The sequence below is a fragment of the Aquarana catesbeiana genome, linkage group LG10 (genome assembly GCF_042186555.1).
Source record: "Aquarana catesbeiana isolate 2022-GZ linkage group LG10, ASM4218655v1, whole genome shotgun sequence".
NCBI lineage: Eukaryota > Metazoa > Chordata > Amphibia > Anura > Ranidae > Aquarana > Aquarana catesbeiana.
Genome location: NC_133333.1, coordinates 189,766,131 through 189,784,875, shown reverse-complemented (window position 1 = coordinate 189,784,875; position 18,745 = coordinate 189,766,131). Strand labels below are relative to the sequence as shown.

General features: G+C 40.0%; 1 long non-coding RNA gene and 1 pseudogene across 1 annotated transcript in view; both read right to left on the bottom strand.

The window, feature by feature from the left end:
- Nucleotides 1-18,745, bottom strand: part of LOC141111084 (uncharacterized) — a 161,376-nt gene that overhangs the window by 109,284 nt on the left and 33,347 nt on the right. The gene's annotated exons all lie outside the window — the stretch shown is intronic.
- On the bottom strand, nt 9,702-11,532 carry LOC141110098 (polycomb protein eed-A-like; annotated as a pseudogene).

Here is an 18,745-nt window from a genome sequence, read left to right as displayed (position 1 = left end):
CGTTCCCAAATACCGCTACAAAGCAAGGGGAGAACGAAGATTTGCAGTCCAGGGACCTCAGCTATGGAACTCTCTTCCGACTCACATCCGCATGGAAGAAAACCATCTGGCTTTCAGGAAAAAACTCAAGACCTACCTCTTCTAGTGAAGCTTGACAACACAATGCATCAGCGCCTTGAGGCGATTCAGTTCGCATTTGCAGCGCATTACAAATCATTCATTCATTCATTCACTAATGCCCTGTACACATGATAGGATTTTCCGATGGAAAATGTGTGATAGGACCTTGTTGTCGGAAATTCCGACCATGGGTAAGCTCCATCACACATTTTCCATAGGAATTTCCGACACGCAAAGTTTGAGAGCTTGCTATAAATTTTTCGTGTGTACACAAATCCGACGCACAAAGTGCTACGCATGCTCAGAAATTAAGATTAAGAAACTAAAGCTATTGGCTACTGCCCCATTTATAGTCCTGACGTACGTGTTTTACATCACCGCGTTCAGAACGATTGGATTTTCTGACAACTTTGTATGAACGTGTGTATGCAAGACAAGTTTGAGCCAACATCTGTCGGAAAAAATCCATGGATTTTGTTGTCGGAATGTCCGATCAATGTCCGACCGTGTGTACAGGGCATAACTGGGGTTGATTTACTAAAACTGGAGAGTGCAAAATCTGGTGCAGCTCTTCATAGAAACAAATCAGCTTCCAGGTTTTTTTTTTTCTTGTCAAAGCTTAATTGAATCAGCTGAAGTTACAAGCTGACTGGCTATCATGCATAGCTGCACCAGATTTTGCACTGTCCAGGTTTAGTAAATTGAGTTTTAGGAACTTCTCAAAAATCCATAAGGAAATGTCTGAAATAATTTTAAGGATAAAGGGAATCAAGTCAGTAATGGTCTTGTAGAATGCTGTGTTGTCCTTATACAAATCTTTTAATGGCCAGGGAAACAAATTTGTTTGCCAAGAACTGCAGGCTAAAAAGAGGAAACTACAAGACCAAAGACAGAGAGCTGGAGGACAGAGAAAGGTGTGAAGGAGGAAGGAAACAACAAGACGGCAGTATTCTGAATGTCAAGTTCAAGGTATAGAATAGTAGTATACCTTTTGATTAAAGTTATAGAAATGCTACCTCTAAACACATATGCAGCTTGGCATCCATGGCATTGTGCATATGAGCATGTAAAAGTTTGTAAAATCAATCTAGTTTGCATAAGAAAATGTTCACCTGGAAGGTGCACCTGCAGAAGAACAATCATCACTTTATGTCTTATTGTGCATGTGCAAATTTTCATTAACAAGGCTTAAATGTATCTGTATATAACGTAAAGTATATATTTTTTTTTAAGAAAAAAGGGTTTTTGGAAAAATACAGGATTTTTAGATATACTCTTCTGGCAGTTTATGGTGTTGGTAAACCTCTGACAGTCTTTATCAAACTTCAACATAGGTCTCCTATTGCATTAAATCATAATTTGAATAGCACCCACTGCTTAAGGCCTAGGGTAAATTTCCCCAGAAACATATTGGCTGTATGTTATGCTCCTAACCAATAAACATTTTAAAAAAACCTCTGATGTGAATTTTTGTACCAGGTGATCCTCAATACTCATCTACTAAGCACTCTATTTGTTGTGATCCTCCAGACAGTACATATTCATTTCCTGAAGTCTCTCCTGATATGTTTTATACCTCAGAATTTTCACCATTTTTGTTGGCCTTCTCTGGACTCATTCTATCTTATCAATATCTTTTTGTAAGTGAGGTCTCTAGAACTGGGCACAGTATTCTGAATGAGATCTAACGAAAGATCTGTACAGGGGAATCAGGACCTCCTTCCTCCTGCTGGTGACCCCTAAAGTGATGTATCCTAGAATTTTATGATTAATCTGATATGATCTGCCCTCAGTAAAGCCATGCTGCTTTGGGACGAGCAGATTGTGTGTTTTTAGATGATCAATGATCCTTTCAAGAGTGATTCCATTAACTTGACTACAACTGATGTCAAAGTAACTGGCCTGTAATTGCCAGCTTCTACCTTGCTACCCTTCTTGTGGATATGTACAATATTATCTGTCCACCATTAATGGCAGGAAGCAGCTATATGGCACTTCTCAGGACATGTTTGCTGATGGTGACAACAGTGACCATGACTTTACAATGTGTGTTTAAATGATCACACCAGTGACCATGACTTTACAATGTGTGTTCAAATGGTTGCGCCAGAAACCTGTATGACAAGGTGACAACATAAATGCACAACTGGGAGACAGGAACATAATGGAGGCATTCTAGAACAGGAACAAGGACCTTCATGGCAGCGTCACCAGGTATAATTTTAATTAAATATATATTGTTAAATATTTAAAATGTCATCAACATGTTAAACCTTAAGTCAGATTTTACTGATTAGGATTACTTATACTTTGTGTATCACCTGTAAACGTCCGTCAAATATCTGAATGTTGGCTAGTGTGCCTAATATGCTAGAGTTGCTTTTACCTTTCACATTGGCTGTGCTTTTATTTTTTCTTATATTTTGGTCCAAATACCCAAGCTTTAAAGAAACTAGTTAGCATTGACTGTACATAAAAAATGTGTGTTTCTTTGTGTCATTTATTTATTTTTCAAACAAAGCAATATTTTCCCTAATTCCCATTTCTTTATTTGCCTTAGTAGCTCTGCTGAGGCAAAATGTGCATCTGTTTTTGCTCAGGTATTTTGAGATAAAAGCTCTTGTATGCTTGGCGATTGTCTTACAATAGCCTTACCTCTATAATCACATTTTATTATCAAAATGCTATTACCAGAAGCCTGTTATCAATTCTAAAGTAGAAGGTGATACAAAATGAAGAAGAAACAACAAGAGAGGTGCATTTCTGAGGACAGCTGATGGGAAGGTTTTATGCCTGCCCCAGCAGGGGAATGATGGATGGAATCCTGCCTACAGAAAGCAAAATGTAATCTTTTTCTATCAAATTGAGATTCAATAGATAAGTGCTTGGAGCTCATGAAGCAATCCTGCTGGGGATTGAATGTTTAGGGTCAAAGATTGGGACAAACAGGATTGTTATGCTCTGGTCATCTCTCAAGTACAACACAGAGACATTGTAGAATATAGTTTATTAAGCAGTTGTAGGTTTAAAATGTGCAACAATATGAGACAATGATATGAAATGTAACTTTGCTCCAGGGACAAGTATAATATAAATTGCAGTTTTATTGTTATTCTAATGACATTGTTAATGTTGTTCTCTTATATCTGCCTATACCTATGTTTCACATTTTCCAGTAATACATAAGGTCTTATAACCCAAAGCTACCAATCAGAATTAATTTTGTACTGATAGGACCTCCGGAAACCAAAATCTGTTTAGTTGTTATGGGCTGCTACACTTTGCACATCATTTTTGCTCTTTGCCTTGCTTTAGTGGATAAGTATGACATTTTTTGTATAAAGCAACTTGGAAGTTGTATTGTGTCTTGTAACAAGCCCCTGCTCGCTCGATTATTCCACTCTCCCGACACTCCTCTGCGGCTATAGAATCAGATTGCAGATCACAACATCTGATTGTTCGGTCATCCGATGCTCCAGGATTAGAACTACAGCCGTTCGAATCCAGTTGTGATAGCTCAGAACAAACACCTGGCAGGCTGTATGTAAGTTCAAACAGGAATCTCACTTTTATTGGATGCACATAACACACTTTTATACACAGCAGTTTGAACGCCCCGTCCCCAACAACCACTTTCCTATTGGTCAATTGTAAAGTACACTTTAGTCCTCAATTAGGTCCTCTTGGCCATGCAAATGAGAACTTGAAACAGGGTCAGCAGGGATTGGTCCGATAGCTTGAATAGGAGGACTGATATGTTTAATGACACAGAGAAACCCCAGGGGGTAATTAAAGTACATACACAAACAGTCAAACACAGAACAATGCCTTCCTTCCGGACCATGGAGCCGTCTGGAGGGGGTTAGCCTTAAAACGGGGCAGAAGATCCCCCCCACTGTGTAATAGAATCAAAGGAGAAATACTTCAGTATTCCAAGCTTGATGACATGTCTATTCAACTTTCATCTTCTATACTGACTTTATTAAAGTAACATTTAGCAGAACAGCAAAATATTATAGTAATAATGAAATAAAATACCTTAAAGTCAACAACACCCCAAGTAGATATGTGTGGAGATTCACATACATTTTTCATTATTAATACAGGAATTCCCAGGTGTCAGGGGATTAGGGGGAACCACATCCCATTAGAAATACATAATTGGAAAGACAGCAACAGAAGGGATTTTAAGGTTGCAAAATTATAACTCCAAAAAGTGTGATAAAATATCAAATTGTATTACAATGCAAACATCAAAAACAACACTGTGATAGTATTAATCTTAAAACCATCACAGAATGTCAATGCGGCTTGAACATATGTGCTGTAATTTCAGCTCTACGTGTTTTACCAAATATGTCTTCCTCAGGGGTCTTATAAATACTGTATAAGGGGTCACAGGAGTATTCAGAGGTACAGGTAAATAAAAAATAGACTCCTGCATCAACAGGATCATCCCAGGGAGATATCAGTGACCATACTAACACCTTAAACTGGAAAAATCTAGAAATCTCACAGCATTTGGATTGCCTATCACATCCACCACACAGATGGAGAAACCACCTCTGTAAATCTTCACCATCTGGAAACAATGATGGGGGAGAACAAAACCCTCGCTTTGTTGTAAAATAGGTGCAAGGATCAAAAACAGACTGTCCACAGATCATCCCCACTGGTAGCTAGCGCAACAGGCAGTGAAGGTGTACAGTTAAAGGGGTGGTTTCTCCATGACAAGGGGGAAACCAGATTCCTCAGAGGCCTTCATAAGTGTCATCAGGGGAGCAGCTGTCTGATTGGATGCTGGTGCCCTGAGTGATCTGGCGGCCATCTTTGGAGTGGGCAATGCTTATAAAAAGCACTACCCCCTTCAGGTTTTCACTCGTTCTGCATAGTGGGTAAGACGGAAACACATTTCCCACTGGTTAGGGACAGTTGGATTAGCATAGGGTCAGGCTCCTGTGGAGGAGGGACAGAGTAGAGACTGTCGCTGTGCCTCAAGTAGTAGCTTTCCTGATTAAGGGGCCCCATTGCCAGTCTGCATTCCAGCCCATCCTCTGTCAGATGTTGTCAGGTGTCTACAGTGTGCACCGTTACTTCTTGTCTGGTTCATTGTAGGTGTTCTGTTCCGGTATGGCTGTGTCTGCAGAGTTTCCTGTTCTCTCTCAACATTACCACCTTAATATACACTGCTGCATCAATCAGTCTCTGTGGGACTTTACTTCCCCTACGGGCAGTGAGCCTGGGCCACACATACATGCTTCTTGTCCTACAGTGATAACATGGCTCCTCTGTAGGTACATTACAGTTAAGTGAGTGTTGTGACCCTAGGACAGGAAATGTATTACTGACAAAATCACCCAGTAAAATTAAAGGAAAAAGGCCTGCCAAAAAAAGAAAATGAATCTCATTGCCACATCTAAGGACTTTTGAACTGCAACACATTGAGGTTGGTTTACTGAAGACAAACTGGTAACTTTGCAAGGAAAGTTGCACTCTGCAAGGGAATTTGCCTCAGAGCGTAGTGAACAAGGAGAAGCCCTGCTGAATCATCCAATCATGCAGAAGCAAAAATTCCTTTTATATTTTTCTTACATGTGATTGGGTATTCTTGCAAAGTAGAATTTGATCACAGGCACATTCCCTTGCAAAGTGCAAATTCCTTTGCAAAGTGAACAGCCTATTTGCCTTCAGTAAATCAACCCCTTTATGTTTTTGTCCTTGGGTTTAGATATACTTTAACTGTGTCCTAGGTCAGCTTCCTGAATCAATCTCTAATTATCAGACAGGAGGCAAAGATGTGACATAAGAACCAGTATTGTTGAATCAGAAACTTAATAACTATATGGGAAATTCATAAAGGATGTCTCAGACAGGTACATGAATTTGTCCATGTCTGCACAGGGGAACGAGTGTCCACACTGGACACTCCTTCCTCAGTACACTCATTCCTACCCTCCCCAGCCACCGCACTTATCACACTGACAAGTAGACATGTGTGATTCGGTTCATAACAAATAGATTTTCGTGCGAATTTGTTAGTATTCATACATTCAGATCAATTCAAACACCTGCATAGCAGAAAGAACCAAAATACAAAAATTACGAATAAGCAAAATACAACATACGAACATGTGAAAATACAAACTTACAAACAGACAAACTTATGAAAATATGAAACTTTCCATCATGCATGCACTTCATCGTGTGGTCCCCACGGTGCTGCATGGGCACTGACACCCGGCGGGTGGGCTCCCCCTGCCGCAGCCGTGGACGGTGATGGTTTCGCCTTCCTGTCCTATACAGGCTGTGGGGGGTGGAGCGCTTACATGCCTTCGCCGCCGTCTCCATGACGGCGGTGAAACCTTCCCGCCGGTGGCACGTTGACGCGTGACGCGATCGCGCCAGCCCCTGGCGCGGCCGCGCCGCGCGCCCCTGTGTCTGAGATACGCCCCGTGAGGCATGTCTCCGCCCGCCAGGCGTGACAACGCGGCGGCCGTGACGGCCCCTTGGTTTGCCTCGGATTGGCCACTCTGCACACACCCTTAATGTCAGTCCTCTCAGCTGTGTTTCACACAGCTGTACTGCGGTTAGTAATTGGTCTCTAATTATGTACTCCCCTACATATATCACACTGTTCTGGCTCACATCCCGTTGTCAGGTGCCAATACAGTGGCAGACACCGGCTTGTCAGCAGCAGACACTTGTGTTTTAACATCTTCAGCTGATGGACTTTTAATCATCAGCAGCTAACGTTTTACTCTACCCTTCAATCCAGGTATGTTATATTTGCCTCCCTTGACACTGAAGCCTTAAGGGGTAGGCTTGTATATATACACATGGAAGTTTTTCTAAACTACTTGTTCCCCTGGCCTTCCTTCTGTGTGCAACTATTTTTTTTTTTTTTTTTTCCCCCTAACGCTGACATTGTTCGCTACAGGGTGGATCAGGCGTATCTTGTGAAGGTGCCCCTGCGGCTCTACGGGTCATCATTGGCCCCTCCTGTCACCTGTGGACCCCTACAAACAGCAAGTTGACACTTTCTTTTGCTTTTCCTCTTTCTTATGATATGAGTATGATTATGTAAGTAATATGTTATATTTTTTGATGATTCCTGTGATATACAAATGGCTATAACATAAACCATGTATATGGTTCCGTTTTTTGCTATGTTACTTATTGATGTTTATGTCTATGTTCTAGAGACAAGCAACATTTTTCATCCACCCATCTGTATGTTAAACAATTCCCCTGAAGAAGGAATATACCAATGTGACTACGGTCCTTTCCGAAACATGTTGGGAAATTTGCATTAGCCGCTTACCCCTCACCAGACCTACCGTATTTCGGTGGATGGCTTGGGGTTGCTGGCACTGGGTGATATTATTTCTATATGCTCTACTTGTCTTTGTCATTTATACAGATACCAATTATTGACTGTTTATGTTTGTCTTGTCCCTCTGGACATTTTTAATTAATTTTTGTACACAAATAAAGTTGGCACTGCTGGTGCCTTTTTATGGTTAATACTTTCCTTACTCTTTTTTCTGCCTGAAAAATCCTAAGGGGCGTCCCCCACATGCACTCTGTTGCATACCAATTCTTCCAATTATTATTCAGGATGATGGCAGTATCTATTGCACACTAGCATGGTTTCCCTCAATTTCTCTTTCAAACTCCGAAACAGTAAGAGAAAGAAAATAACATCTATAACGAATGATTTACATTTTGTATTTTCAATCCTTTGTCTGTTCGTAAGTTTGTATGTTCGTATTTTCATTTGTGTGTTCATAATTTCGTTTCTTCGTCTGTTTGTAATTTCGTTTGTTCATGTTCATGAATCGTTCTTTTGAATGGACAGTGTAAGTGTATCTTAATATGCATGTTCATAATTTTGTACTCTAGAATCGTTCTTTCGAATGGGCAGTGTATTAGTGAGTGATGTATCTTACTTAATATCTTTAGCCAATCAGCGTATCCCTTTTGTGTCTGAGTCACACTGCATTCCTGAATCTTTTTAAATTCAATTGAGGAGGAGACTGAGTCAGGTCTCATGACTGAGGGAGTGGACTGGAGTAAGTACAGGACTTATTAGAAAAGCAAGCATAGGGTTATTATTCTTTATTTCCTATGAATCAACGAAAAAGGAAATCTCACAAAAGTAACAATTACTAAATTACGAGTAATGTACCGAATGAACGAAAATTATTATCTAACAAAATTACGAATTTCGAATCAAAGAAAATTAGACTAACGGAATTACAAATCATTTCGTATCAAAGAAAATATAACTGTTACAAAAATACGAACGAGTCCGAATATGAAACCTCGCTTCTTACGAAATTATGAATCGTTAGACTAACGGAATTACAAATCATTTTGTATCAACGAAAATATATCTGTTATGAAAATACCAAGTCCAAATATAAAAACTTGCATCTTACGAAGTAACGAATCGTTATGAATCAACAGAAACGTAAAGAAACAAAACAAAACAAATGTTTTTGTTGTGCACATGTCTACTGACATGTGCTTGGTCGAAGAGGTGAGCAGAACTTGATGGGCAACTGAGAGACTAGTTCCCCATCAGGTCTGCTCCACTTTTGATTGATAGCATGTGGGAGTGAGCAGATCCATAGCTGCTCTCCAGTCCAAAAGCAGCTTTCAAATCTGCCCACTGCTCTACACTGTCACTCAAAAGTGTCACTCAAAAGCGAAGTGGACCTGATGAGGAGCTAGTCTCTCAGTTTCCCATCATGCTCCACCCACCCTAGGGACAAGTAATTTCCTTAATATAGGCATTGCCTATATTTTGGTAATGACACCAGCTGTATCCCCGATCCTTTTGTTTACATTTAGCTTTTGGCCAAGGAATCACCCAGTTCACAGCTAAATGAAGCAAGAAATCGAGTACTGTGCAAGAAGCCTTCATGGATGTGACAGTTTCCCAGCACAACACAATGTAAATATTCCCCAACACACCAGAAATCTTCAATTAAGTCCAAATGGTTTTTATTGAAGAAAGATCAAATTACAAACAGTTTAGTGCTGCAGAATATTTACATTGTGTCTTGTAAGTTGAAGTATACAGCTTTTAAAAGACCCATTTCAGGAACATGTGCTATGGGAATATGAACTTTTTGCTTCCCAGCACAGGCACGGCTTGTTCTGAGTACAGGCATACCTCTGTACACCAGATTAGAATTGGTCCTAATTACCACCAGTTTCCTTAGGCAAGAACTGGTGGTAATGAAATTGTCACTGCCATAGCAATCAATTCCTAAAGTGAAGATGATAAAAACTACTTGAATTACAGTATGTTACAAACACTGGCAAAAATGCTTGCCTAAACTAGGCTCAGGTAGTTTTTTTGTTGTTGTTGTTAATTTCATTATATTGGTTCACAAAGACGCTTTGTGAAAATTTTGGTTCAGCCTCTTGAGAACAGTTCGTATTTTAAGTCACTGATTCATAACATCAAGTAACTGCCACAAAACGATATCTTAAATTAACTCATTTAAAAAGGCCACAAACAAGATATTTACATACACAGAACATACTCGTTCTGGTTTCCAACATGCCTATATTACACAATCATACAAATGGCATATACATTAGACAGTAAATACATCAAAATCCATAAAAACAGATGTTACAGAAAGCTGTACAAAAATTATTTATTAAATTTATTAAAAGCAGCTGAAATTGTAGCAAGGGAACAGTACAGAGTAGAACCAAATCACTAAACTTGGCTATGGCCATCAGGCCTACTACAAAATGCAAGTCGCAAAACGCGAATAGTACATTACACCAAATATGGAGGTCTCTTCACAAGAAGAGGATTCACTGGAGTCTATCCCAGCACCAAATGGTGGCATCATCACATACAGCTATGAGAGTACTACTATCCCTGCTGAAGCTGGTCTGTCAGATTGCTGAGATGCATTTGGGATGTGTGAGGGTTGTACACTTGGCTTTGTCTGGATCTTCTGCTTCCAGATCCCAGACATATAACTTCCCCACCTGGTTTCCAAGTGCAAGCATCTTTTGCCAAAAGTCCATAGAAAATCTCATATACCAGATATCATACTGGCTGTAGTTAATCCTCCCCAGGATTGTGACATTGGACTCACTGGGCTTGACTTTATCAATGTCATCTTCCATTTTGCCTGGTTTCCTGCAAACAATGGCATTTTCACATGTCTTTGACAGTATCAAGTCTCCAAGCCACCTGACACAATCTATGTCATTTCTGTGAATGTCTCTTGTGGAGAAGTCAGGAAAATGGATCTTTTGTGAAATAAATGGCCTATTTGTTTTGTTAGGACTGTATTCATATCAGTCTTTGATAGCAGTCTGCATTCTTTTTGAATTTAGTCGCCACAGTTTGAGTGAATGGTCCATTCCACACGACATAATCTTTTCTCCTAGTAGATCATAGTCCGCACTTAAAACTTCATCTCTATAACGATCTACACCTCCGAATATTGCAACCAGAGTGTCTGAATATTCCACAATCTCAGTGCATGGTCTTTGCTTACAGATAACAGAAGACTTGGGTCCCTTGGGTGAAACTTTAATTCAGTGATTACATTGCCGTGGCCTACATAGTGCATAATACACTGCATAATGATAGGATTAATTATATGGATGATGCCCCTGGACCCAGCCACTGCGAAGAGTGGGTGACTTGTGTTGCTGTCGTACATCAATGCACAGGTGTAGAAGTTTTCATCTGCAACAGCATCTACATAAGACTGCAGTAATCGTATTTCTCCTTGTGAATGGCATTCATATAACGTGACCCTGTTGCTGCCAACTGTAGCAAACACAAGTCGATCTCCTTCCTTAACTGTGAACTCAGAAAAAAGGCTGGCTGTGATCTTCCTTTAGGCTGTTCACACATTTGAAGGAGTATTTGCACCTCTTGGACTTCCATTTTCCTTTGCCCCAACCCTTCCTGCCTGGGAGACTGGCTGTGTTTGTAGGTGTGCCTGGTCATTCTGTGTTAGTGCGGCTCTCTGTGCTGACAGCATCATAGTTCTCATCCCCGGACAGCTCCGTATTTCTGTTCTCATCGCTGCTCAGCTTCTGCTTCTTGAATGGCATTTCGTTTCCCGCTGTGCGACCGGCGGCTCAGGTAGTTTTTAAGTGAACTACCTCCAGAAAACTGTTGTTGGGGCCATTTTGAATTCTCCTGAATGTGTATCACTCTTTTAGCTGTACAGTATGGAAAATATGTGTAAATCCTACAATTTTTTTAATGTAATTACAAATTCCTAGGCATGCAAAACAGTTATTATTTAGAAAAGTGTAAATAAACTAATGAGCAAACCAGTGTGGTATGTATTCAATGAGTAGCTGTCAACATAAAATAAGTGTTCGCACACAGTGATAATATATAAAGCAAATGATGTGGCGCTTCCTCAATTCAATAAAAAGGTGCATAAACTTCAATAAATAAATAAATGATCAACTCTATATTGCAGATACTCAAATGAAGTGACTGTTTCTGCATAAACAATGCCAATGAAATATATAAAGTGCTCCGTGCAAAAAAATCAGCAAAAAAACTGTTCCAATGAATATATAAAATGATCCGTGCAAAAAACTTCAGTGCAAAAATAAATGTTCATAAAGTGGTGTCACCATCCAAAGTGTACACATAAATAATGTTCTCAATTCTTTCAAAGTGAAGAGTTTCCACCATCCATGATGATAGTGTGTTCCCAGCTTACTACAGAGGAGCATGGAGGGGAGGAGATATAAAGTGTCCATTAGAATTTCCTGTATATATTGAGAAGCTTATGGTTGCTGAGTGTTTCAATGAGAAGGAGCCTGAGGCTGCTGACACCTAAAGAGTGACAACAGAAGTGTGACTAGACCTGTAGGAGTCTTCTCTTGGGGTGAGAGGCTGGGACACACTATAATCATGGATGGTGGAAGTTCTTCACTTTGAAAGAATTTTGAACATTATTTACAGTCAGATCCATAAATATTGGGACATCAACACAATTCTAATCTTTTTGACTCAATACACCACCACAATGGATTTGAAATGAAACAAACAAGATGTGCTTTAACTGCAGACTTTCAGCTTTAATTTGAGGGTATTTACATCCAAATCAGGTTAACCGTGTAGGAATTACAACAGTTTGTATATGTGCCTCCCACTTTCTAAGGGACCAAAATTGGGACAATTGGTAGTTCACCAGTTCCATGGCCAGGTGTGTGTTATTCCCTCATTATCCCATTTACAAGGAGCAGATAAAAGGTCTAGAGTTCATTTCAAGTGTGCTATTTGCATTTGGAATGTGTTGCTGTCAACTCTCAATATGAGATCCAAAGATCTGTCACTATCAGTGAAGCAAGCCATCATTCGGCTGAAAAAAACAAAACAAACCCATCAGAGAGATAGCATAAACATTAGGTGTGGCCAAATCAACTGTTTGGAACATCCTTAAAAAGAAAGAAAGCACTGGTGAGCTCAGCAACACCAAAAGACCCGTGAGACCACGGAAAACAACTGTGGTGGATGACCGAGGAATTCTTTCCCTGGTGAAGAAAACACCCTTCACAACAGTTGGCCAGATCAAGAACACTCTTCAGGAGGTAGGTGTATGTGTCAAAGTCAACAATCAAGAGAAGACTTCACCAGAGTGAATACAGAGGGTTCACCACAAGATGTAAACCATTGGTGAGCCTCAAAAACAGGAAGGCCAGATTTGAATTTGCCAAACAACATCTAAAAAAGCCTTCACAGTTCTGCAACAACATCCTATGGACAGATGAGACCAATATCAACTTATACCAGAGTGATGGGAAGAGAAGTGTATGGAGAAGGAAAGGAACTGCTCATGATCCAAAGCATACCACCTCATCAGTGAAGCATGGTGGTGGTAGTGTTATGGCATGGGCATGTATGGCTGCCAATGGAACCAGTTCTCTTGCATTTATTGATGATGAGACTGCTGACAAAAGCAGCAGGGTAAATTCTGAAGTGTTTCGGGCAATATTATCTGCTCATATTCAGCAAAATGCTTCAGAACTCATTACACGGCGCTTCACAGTGCAGATGGACAATGACCCAAAGCATACTGCGAAAGCAACCAAAGAGTCTTTTAAGGGAAAGAAGTGGAATGTTATGCAATGGCCAAGTCAGTCACCTGACCTGAATCTGATTGAGCATGCATTTCACTTGCTGAAGACAAAACTGAAGGGAAAATGCCCCAAGTACAAGCAGGAACTGAAGACAGTTGCAGTAGAGGCCTGGCAGAGCATCACCAGGGATGAAACCCAGCATCTGGTGATGTCTATGTGTTCCAGACCTCAGGCTGTAATTGACTGCAAAGGATTTGCAACCAAGTATTAAAAAGTGAAAGTTTGATGGATGATTGTTAATCTGTCCCATTAATTTTGGTCCCTTAAAAAGTGGAGGCACATATACAAACTGTTGTAATTCCTACACCGTTCACCTGATTTGGATGTAAATACCCTCAAATTAAAGCTGAAAGCCTGCAGTTAAAGCACATCTTGTTTGTTTCATTTTAAATCCATTGTGGTGGTGTATAGAGCCAATAAGATTAGAATTGTGTCGATATCCCAATGTTTATGGACCTGACTGTATGTGTACACTTTGGATGGTGACACCACTTTATGAACATTTATTTTTGCACTGAAGTTTTTTGCACGGATCACTTTATATATTCATTGGAACTGTTCATGCAGATTTTTTTGCAGGGTTTTCAAGCATGCTCCCTGCAGCAATGTCACGGCTTCAAAGGAACTACAATTCCCTTGATGCTTAGTGGCATCACGCATGCGCAGTGCCGCTTTTTCGCTGTGTGACGGCGAACCTGAGCCACACTTCCACTTCAGCAAAAAAGGGGACGGAGTAGGGTGGAGTAAAGGTAGGGCTGTGTTGAGATGGTCATTCAGATTACAATAGCAAGGCACGGGAGGCGGAGCTACAGCATCTTAGACACCCCCATGGCTCCCCTGCCTCCCATGCCTGTGAATGCACACAGCGTCTCCCCGCAGGGATGTAGTCCCAAGGGAGGGGGCGAGGACGCTGACTAACCCCCAGAATGGCTCGGATGATGGGGGCAAGCTTCTAGAGGAGGAAAAGGAAGTTGAAAATTCACACACAGAAAAAAAGCATTTACAAAGGAAAAATGAAGGAAAAGGTAAGTGAACCAACAGTACACTACCTTAAAGGAACATATTTAGAAAATAAAATAAATAACCTTTGCAACCCCTTTAAGCTGGTTTTATTAAATTATTTTTCTTTTTTCCCCTTGCAAAAACTCTCAAGCACAGTTTGATCTGGATATGATAATGGTAGATGAAACATGAAATTCTCATATTACATGAATAAGAATAAGCTATATAAAAAAAATCTTTCCTTTTGTGATGGATGGATGCTACAAAGTGGAAAATATCTGTTGACGGAATACAGTATCTGTTGACGGAATACTTGTTCTGTTAGTATAAAACAAATGAGAAGCTAGACTATGAACAGACGGAATTCTTAGTTTTCTTAATTATTATTTTATATCCCTCCAAGATTTTATTTACTAAAGCTGAAATAGTTTTTTATATATGAAATTAAAAGAATTACATTCTGACTGCTCTTTTAAATTAATTAAAGCTGAACTACGGGAAGCAAACAAGATTTAATAGAGTTATTCATCAAAAAACAAAAATGTAGATGATTTTTCAGCACAACTAGAATAAGCACAAGGATTTGTCCATCTATCACCCCTTGTAATCCTTTTGCACATTGGAAAAAGGAAGCCCAGTGCTCTGAGCCAGGAGCCAGTTAAACCCTGGGGTAATGCACAATGCTGCTCGTCACTGAAAATTTGCTGGCAGGTGGAGAGAGCAAAATGAGCATGTTGGGACACACTATAATCATGGATGGTGGAAGTTCTTCACTTTGAAAGAATTTTGAACATTATTTACAGTCAGGTCCATAAATATTGGGGCATCAACACAATTCTAATCTTTTTGACTCAATACACCACCACAATGGATTTGAAATGAAACAAACAAGATGTGCTTTAACTGCAGACTTTCAGCTTTAATTTGAGGGTATTTACATCCAAATCAGGTTAACCGTGTAGGAATTACAACAGTTTGTATATGTGCCTCCCACTTTCTAAGGGACCAAAATTGGGACAATTGGTAGTTCACCAGTTCCATGGCCAGGTGTGTGTTATTCCCTCATTATCCCATTTACAAGGAGCAGATAAAAGGTCTAGAGTTCATTTCAAGTGTGCTATTTGCATTTGGAATGTGTTGCTGTCAACTCTCAATATGAGATCCAAAGATCTGTCACTATCAGTGAAGCAAGCCATCATTCGGCTGAAAAAAACAAAACAAACCCATCAGAGAGATAGCATAAACATTAGGTGTGGCCAAATCAACTGTTTGGAACATCCTTAAAAAGAAAGAAAGCACTGGTGAGCTCAGCAACACCAAAAGACCCGTGAGACCACGGAAAACAACTGTGGTGGATGACCGAGGAATTCTTTCCCTGGTGAAGAAAACACCCTTCACAACAGTTGGCCAGATCAAGAACACTCTTCAGGAGGTAGGTGTATGTGTCAAAGTCAACAATCAAGAGAAGACTTCACCAGAGTGAATACAGAGGGTTCACCACAAGATGTAAACCATTGGTGAGCCTCAAAAACAGGAAGGCCAGATTTGAATTTGCCAAACAACATCTAAAAAAGCCTTCACAGTTCTGCAACAACATCCTATGGACAGATAAGACCAATATCAACTTATACCAGAGTGATGGGAAGAGAAGTGTATGGAGAAGGAAAGGAACTGCTCATGATCCAAAGCATACCACCTCATCAGTGAAGCATGGTGGTGGTAGTGTTATGGCATGGGCATGTATGGCTGCCAATGGAACCAGTTCTCTTGTATTTATTGATGATGAGACTGCTGACAAAAGCAGCAGGGTAAATTCTGAAGTGTTTCGGGCAATATTATCTGCTCATATTCAGCAAAATGCTTCAGAACTCATTGGGCGGCGCTTCACAGTGCAGATGGACAATGACCCAAAGCATACTGCGAAAGCAACCAAAGAGTCTTTTAAGGGAAAGAAGTGGAATGTTATGCAATGGCCAAGTCAGTCACCTGACCTGAATCTGATTGAGCATGCATTTCACTTGCTGAAGACAAAACTGAAGGGAAAATGCCCCAAGTACAAGCAGGAACTGAAGACAGTTGCAGTAGAGGCCTGGCAGAGCATCACCAGGGATGAAACCCAGCATCTGGTGATGTCTATGTGTTCCAGACCTCAGGCTGTAATTGACTGCAAAGGATTTGCAACCAAGTATTAAAAAGTGAAAGTTTGATGGATGATTGTTAATCTGTCCCATTAATTTTGGTCCCTTAAAAAGTGGAGGCACATATACAAACTGTTGTAATTCCTACACCGTTCACCTGATTTGGATGTAAATACCCTCAAATTAAAGCTGAAAGTCTGCAGTTAAAGCACATCTTGTTTGTTTCATTTCAAATCCATTGTGTTGGTGTATAGAGCCAATAATATTAGAATTGTGTCGATATCCCAATGTTTATGGACCTGACTGTATGTGTACACTTTGGATGGTGACACCACTTTATGAACATTTATTTTTGCACTGAAGTTTTTTGCACGGATCACTTTATATATTCATTGGAACTGTTCATGCAGATTTTTTTGCAGGGTTTTCAAGCATGCTCCCTGCAGTAATGTCACGGCTTCAAAGGAACTACAATTCCCTTGATGCTTAGTGGCATCACGCATGCGCAGTGCCGCTTTTTCGCTGTGTGACGGCGAACCTGAGCCACACTTCCACTTCAGCAAAAAAGGGGACGGAGTAGGGTGGAGTAAAGGTAGGGCTGTACTGAGATGGTCATTCAGATTACAATAGCAAGGCACGGGAGGCGGAGCTACAGCATCTTAGACACCCCCATGGCTCCCCTGCCTCCCATGCCTGTGAATGCACACAGCGTCTCCCCGCAGGGATGTAGTCCCAAGGGAGGGGGCGAGGACGCTGACTAACCCCCAGAATGGCTCGGATGATGGGGGCAAGCTTCTAGAGGAGGAAAAGGAAGTTGAAAATTCACACACAGAAAAAAAGCATTTACAAAGGAAAAATGAAGGAAAAGGTAAGTGAACCAACAGTACACTACCTTAAAGGAACATATTTAGAAAATAAAATAAATAACCTTTGCAACCCCTTTAAGCTGGTTTTATTAAATTATTTTTCTTTTTTCCCCTTGCAAAAACTCTCAAGCACAGTTTGATCTGGATATGATAATGGTAGATGAAACATGAAATTCTCATATTACATGAATAAGAATAAGCTATATAAAAAAAATCTTTCCTTTTGTGATGGATGGATGCTACAAAGTGGAAAATAGCTTCAGTATCTGTTGACGGAATACTTGTTCTGTTAGTATAAAACAAATGAGAAGCTAGACTATGAACAGACGGAATTCTTAGTTTTCTTAATTATTATTTTATATCCCTCCAAGATTTTATTTACTAAAGCTGAAATAGTTTTTTATATATGAAATTAAACGAATTACATTCTGACTGCTCTTTTAAATTAATTAAAGCTGAACTACGGGAAGCAAACAAGATTTAATAGAGTTATTCATCAAAAAACAAAAATGTAGATGATTTTTCAGCACAACTAGAATAAGCACAAGGATTTGTCCATCTATCACCCCTTGTAATCCTTTTTCACATTGGAAAAAGGAAGCCCAGTGCTCTGAGCCAGTTAAATCCTGGGGTAATGCACAATGCTGCTCGTCACTGAAAATTTGCTGGCAGGTGGAGATAGCAAAATGAGCATGTTGATGAACTTATCAGTGTTGTTCTGCTTTGTCATTGTCCAATCAACAGGCTAGAAATTAGTTCTTGATCAAGATGTAATGCAGTGGTGGTCAGGTACTACTGGCTATGTTGTTGAATGGGATTACTGCTCTCTTGTGTACCCCCAGCAGAGCCATAGATGCATGTTATAAAGTGATGACAGAGAATATATGTCCAATACTTCCTCACGCTGTTTCTCTTTATTTCTACGAGTGTGGGCAGTGCTGAGGGAGTAAGTCCTTGACTATGCAAGTATGCATAACAAGCTGAATATGCTGTTGTGTGTCAGCTTGTAGTAGCCAGAAGAGCTACAAATTTCAATGGTGACACCGCTGCTCCTGCTTAGGGTAACCCTAACATATGAAATTAAAAGAGAATCTGTAACTCACAGGATAAACAGAATAAAATAAGGTAAATTAGGGGAAGAATGAAAAAAAAATTGATAAACTGATCCAAGACAGCATGTCTAAACCAAAACTATAAAAAATATGTCTTACCTTTTTCTGAGGAGAAGTTGTCATGACTGACTGCTGTAATTTCTCAACTAGATTTGTTTCCTCTGTTCCAATAGCTAGGTTTAGGACTGTCAGAGTCCAGTTCTCAGGAAACGGTGTATTAATTGGTGAAGACCCTTTGCTTTATCAGAATATATTATTAAATGGGTGTCCTAATCCCTATCATTCCATAGACAACATTGTGCAACAAATTAGGACTATATTAATGATACATCCATGGAAAAGGAAAAGA